Source organism: Bubalus bubalis, chromosome 11, assembly GCF_019923935.1.
Source record: "Bubalus bubalis isolate 160015118507 breed Murrah chromosome 11, NDDB_SH_1, whole genome shotgun sequence".
NCBI lineage: Eukaryota > Metazoa > Chordata > Mammalia > Artiodactyla > Bovidae > Bubalus > Bubalus bubalis.
Genome location: NC_059167.1, coordinates 95,657,347 through 95,663,346, shown reverse-complemented (window position 1 = coordinate 95,663,346; position 6,000 = coordinate 95,657,347).

Sequence of the window (6,000 nt, the reverse complement as noted above, 5' to 3'; positions counted from 1 at the left end):
TTTTTGATGTAAAATAGATTTGAAGAAAACTTAATGGAAGTATTGTTATCCAATACTATCATTTAAGAATTACTTTTCAGGGAAAGCAAAATCTTTCAGTATTTCTATTTAAATAACTCACTCTTCTAATAATAAAACTCTAATCACAAGTGTCTGTGAAAACTATAAATTTTGTCTTCTATACTTTGCCTATGATAGAATGTCAAAATAAAAGTTAAGTGAGTCTTTTTAAAAAAATGAATACATAAAAAGGGCTTTTAATTTATCGTTTTGTTACTTTGGGTATGTATTTTCCTCTTTCTCCTCAGTTTCCTGTCGCAGCCCATAAACACCCAAATTTCTTTCAATGCCTATGCCAAACACCACTTCTTTAAGAAGTCCATTTTTGGTTTTGTATTATTTCTTGTGATCTCTTCCCTCTTTGTGCACTTCGTACGCTTAACTCATATTGTATTTTGTCATATGCTGCTAAATCCTTTGGAAGAGTGTTTGTGCCTTCCTCAATTTTGTGTCACCTGTGGGATTAAGCACAGACCTTACCTGCATAAATACCTTACCTTACCTAAATAAACATTTGCTGAATCAAAAATGCTGAATATGTACAGTTTTCCCCTCCTCTATAAAAGGATTTGTGGTGTCTACTGATGTAAAGCTCTCTCCTCATTTCATGTAGACCCACAAACTCCAGAGCGAAGTTCAGCCTGTGACATGACTCAGCAAAGCTGTTCCTGCTTGGTAGCTTGACATGACTCAGCAAAGCTGTCCCGGCTTGGTAGCTTCTACAAAGCAGAAGGAAGTTTATCCCAGCCACGCCAGGTGGCAGTGTGGGCCACGGCTGCATGGCCATCAGGGTTCATGTACGAGGAAAAACAATGCAGTGATTTCACAAAGAAAACGTTTGAAAATAATATAACACAAAAGGGATAAATGAACTCAACTTTCTATATTTTTATCAGAGCTTCCAAGATGTGTGTGATTTATATGATAGCTGCTGACAGGGAAAAGTGAAAAAAGGAAGTTTGTTCTTTGTGCTGCCAACAGGTACACAGAGAATTAATAAATATGTATCCTAGCAAACAAGAGTAAATATTTGTATTACATAAGGGGATAAAAGTGATCATATTGAAATGTATTGCTATTATATGATTTTTTAAATATGAGAATAGCTGTTAAAGGCACAATTATTCTTTGGGATTCAAGTTGTCAGCACTATGCTACCTATCAAAAATTAAGAGATTAATCTGATTGTCAAGAAGTCTTTTTTTTTTTAAGTTATAAAATGGTTGAGTTCTGGTGCAGGTTAATGATTTCTGCAAAATGTTTTCCATGCATGTATTATTGTCTTAAAGTTGGGATTATAACTGAAGTCCCTCTGAATGTGGGATATAGTGGGATAAGGGATAATTGGATTATTTTGGTATCTACCATATTCCTCCATGTAGTAGCAGAGTCTGCAATGCTTGGCAAGTTATTATCATGTCTACATTTCGGTTGGTTTTCTGAATACTTTTTGCAACTATAAGATATAGGAAGCTACACCAACAGAGAGAAGTCTCTCCTTTAGATGTTATTGTGGACATTTGTTATTAGGTGTTATCGTGGACATGTGTTATGTAGCGCATTTCAGATTACCTATCTGGTGGCTCAGACGGTAAAGCGTCTGTCTACAATGCGGGAGACCTGTGTTCTATCCCTGGGTCGGGAAGATCCGCTGGAGAAGGAAATGGAGATCCACTCCAGTACTATTGCCTGGAAAATCCCATGGACAGAGGAGCCTGGTAGGCTACAGTCCATTGGGTTGCAAAGAGGCGGACACGACTGAGTGACTTCACTTTCACTTATGAGCATTCTTCTAATGTTTGGAAAACGTCCTGTCTTATGAGTTCCCCTTGCCCAGGTTGAAGTAGAAAACTAACTTTGCCAGGTTCCTTTGTTGTAAGGGCACTGGTGTGTATGGCCTGGATTCCAACAATCGGATGCTCTCGCACATGACTTTGATCAGCAGCAAGCAATGGAGAAAGGAGGCTTGTAGAACTTGTCATCTGGCAAGTATGGCAACAGTAGTATTGGGTTCTATAGGGGCATCGCTGCAGTTTCTGGCATCTACTGAGCATCACCAGCATGAGTTGGACATCTGTGCAAGTCAAGGTGGAGGCACCAACCAGTGGTACCAGGGGTGTCTGAGCTGCAGGGGCCACTGCAGAGTCACTGGACATCGTTCCTGTCTGCTCAGCATCCAGACTTGGTTCTCAAACCCTCTTGACACTTCTGTGAGCTACCTGTGCTCACATGCATGAGTGCTGAGTTGTTTCAGTCGTGTTCGACTCTTTGCAACCCTATGGACTGTAGCCTGTCAGGCTCCTCTGTCCATGGGCTTCTCCAGGCAAGAATACTGGAGTGGGTTGCCACGCCTTCTTCCAGGAGATCGTCCCAATCCAAGGATTGAACCCATGTCTCATTATGTCTCCTGTATTGCAGGCGTGTTCTTTATCACTAGCGGCACCTGGGAAGCCCGTGAGATTCATACAGACTTTAATTAATTTTTTTCCACTTAAACCTTCCAAGGTGGACCCTGGAAGGGTCTTTTTTTAAGGGTCCTTAAAAAAGGGTGACCTTCTTTAAGTTGTTTGTCACTTAAAAAATCCTGATAGAAACAAGGAATGATAGAACATACTCTTTTTTTCTTGGGGTTTCCCAGGTGGTACTAGCCTTAAAGAACCTGTCTGCTAATGCAGGAGATGTAAGAGACATGGGTTCAATCCCGAGTTAGGAAGATCCCCTGGAGGAGGGCATGGCAACCCACTCCTATATTCTTGCCTGGGAAATCCCATGGACAGAGAAGCCTGGTGGGCCACAGTTCATGGGGTTGCAAAAAGTCGGACATGGCTGAACGACAACACTTTCATTTTTTTCCTAGACATAAATTTTGGGGAAAGTTGTAAAAACTTTATTGTTTTACAAGTCCAGGGAAAGTATTATATGAAACCAAGAAAGGAAAAAAGAAAGACTACAATATCATAATATAATACAATATAATATTATAATCTGGAACTGATAAAGATCAAACAAATGAGATAAAGCAACCAAAACTGAGTTAACAAGAGGTCATTTTAATATTTATATTTATAAGGAAAATGCTTTTTATAAATAAGAAGGAAATAGAGGACCTAATGTTGCCAATTCCAGAATCTTTGTGGATTCTGCAAATCTATTCAGTTTCTTCTTGGCTTCCTCCACTACTGGTCTAGGATTGAGCTTTCTTTAGATTCTTTCCCATTTATCTAGCTGTCAAAATTATGCTGCAATTGTCTCTTTTTTTCTTTGTCCTTGTGGTTTTGCGTCCTTTGAAAATGTTCTTTTCTGATGTTTCAGTGTAGATTTGGGAGGAGTTGAACAAATAGAAATTTACCTGAAGAAAAGAATATAAGGGGGAAATAACCCTAATGTTCAGAACTAAGAATTTTAATGTTCGTACTAGGAAACACTCTAACTTGATATCAAAGAGTAATTTAGCAAAGTACCAGTCTTTTAGCAGAGCAAAATAGAAGACTTGCTTTTGTTTGACCAGTACCCCGTTTTTCTTCTAGTTACAGAATCCCTCTTTATTATAGGAAAGGCTTGGCATGGGATTATTTATGAGAAGATAAGAAATAACTGTTGAAGAAAGTGAGGCAGGGGATTAACCAAGGCCATGAGGCAGTACCATGGGCCACCACAGTGTCATGAATTTAAAATGAATTCAGTCCTTCTAGTTATGTGGTTTCTGTCCAACCATGCTCAGCTGATTAGGTGTGGGTGTGAAGCAGGTAGAATAATTTAGTGTGGGACACTGTTTAGCCAGTTGAAGTGCAGGGCAAATATAGTGAAGGATGCGAGAGAGGGATTCTACAGATAGACAATGGACTCTTTGTGCGATAAGGGAGAAAAACAGGACACGAGGTAGGTGAGGGAGAATGAAAAGCTGGAAGGCCCACTGGCATCAGTGCACAGGTAGTATGCAGAGTGAATGGGAGAAAGTGGTCGTCAGAGAATGGAATCACTGACATTGAGATTAAAAAAAGGCTTTTTGGTAAAAAAAGATATTGTTCATCCATTTTCAATAATACTCTTTCTTTAAATAAAAAAAATATATACAATTTATAATAAAATTCACATATCTTAAGTATGTGGGTTGATGACTTGACCAATATATACACCTATGTAATTGTCAGATGGCTCAGTGGTAAGGAATCCACCTGTCAATGCAGGAGATGCAGGAGACATGGGTTCTACCCCTGGGTTGGGAAGATCCCCTGGAGGAGGAAATGGCAACCTCCTCCAGTATTCTTGCCTGGAGAATCCCATGGACAGAAGACGGGCCATAGTCCACGGGGCTGCAAAAAGTTGGACATGACAGAGTGACTGAACACACAATGCATACATAATTACAATCAAAATTAAGATATAGAAGATTGCCATCTTTCCGAGTTAAGATTTATAATTAATTTACTGGAACCTCTCTTTCCTGTATACTTAAATACTCAGCTGAACCGCTGGCATGTACTGAGTCAATCAGCAAATTTTTAAGAAAGCAATCAAGATTCCAAAATGTCTCATAACAAAATTAGAAATTACATAAAGATAATTGAAGTAAAAGACAAAGAACACATTGTTCTCTTGGCTCATTTCATTTCTCCCCAACAACGAATTTTCATGAGTTGCTTGGACAATTAAGGTAAATTGGTATTTTAAAGTCTGTGATTATTTGTGGCAGGGGTACAATATTTGTAGGCTTTTGTTTGTATATTTATACTGATTATCTATGAGCAACTGTGAGTAAAACACCTTCTGTTTTAGAACAGCTCATTTAGAATAGTACTTGCCAAACATCACTTAGATGTAACATTATATGTAAAACACAAGGGCTTTAATGACTCTCTTTAAAATATTTAATTGAGAAGAGGAAATAAAAAAATGGAGGGAATATGATCTTAGAGCACAATATAAATATCTTCTATGACTCTGGGGGGAAGAATCTGTTAGAGTAAGTTTTTTGAACACCTCAAACTTATGTCTTCAAGAGCTGCCTTTTTTCTTTTAGCAAGTGATATAATACTCTTTTTTTAAAATTTTTAAAATTTTATTTTATTTTTAAACTTTATATAATTGTATTAGTTTTGCCAAATATCAAAATGAATCTGCCACAGGTATACATGTGTTCCCCATCCTGAACCCTCCTCCCTCCTCCCTCCCCATTCCATCCCTCTGGGTCATCCCAGTGCACCAGCCCCAAGCATCCAGTATCGATGCAAAAATATTCTTTTTAAACTTAAAACTTGGGGAGAGGGACCAGATCAGGGAGGGGATTAAGAGGTACAAATTACTATGTATAAAATTTAAAAAGCTAGAGGGAGGTAGTGCACAGCACAAAGAATATAGCCAATATTTTATAATAACTTTAAATGGAGTATAATCTATGAAAGTATTGAATCACTATGTAGTACCCTTGATATACTTAGTCACTTAGTCATGTCTGACTCTTTGCGACCCCATGAACTGTAGCCCACCAGCCACCTCTGTCTGTAGGGATTCTCCAGGCAAGAATACTGGAGTGGGTTGCCATGCCCTCTTCCAGGGGATCTTCCCAAGCCAAGGATCAAACTCAGGTCTCCTGCATTGCAGGCGGATTCTTTATCGTCTGAGCCACCAGGGGAGCCCAGTACACTTGAAACTAATATAATATTATAAATCAACTATTCTTCAATCAAAAATGTAACATTAGATTTCCTGCCATCTTAGTAGAACATATAGAATATAATCTACATGTCCTACAAGTGATAACCATGCACATCAGTTCACCCAGGGATGTTGTCCTTGAAATTTGTTAAAATTCATGGAGACCAAGGTGATCAGAGGAGGGAGCAACATAGAAGCTTAGGGCCCTACTCTCAACGGCGAATCTTTCTTTTTCCTCCTGTCCTCCACCCTCCCACACCCATTTGCTTCTGACCTATCCATTTC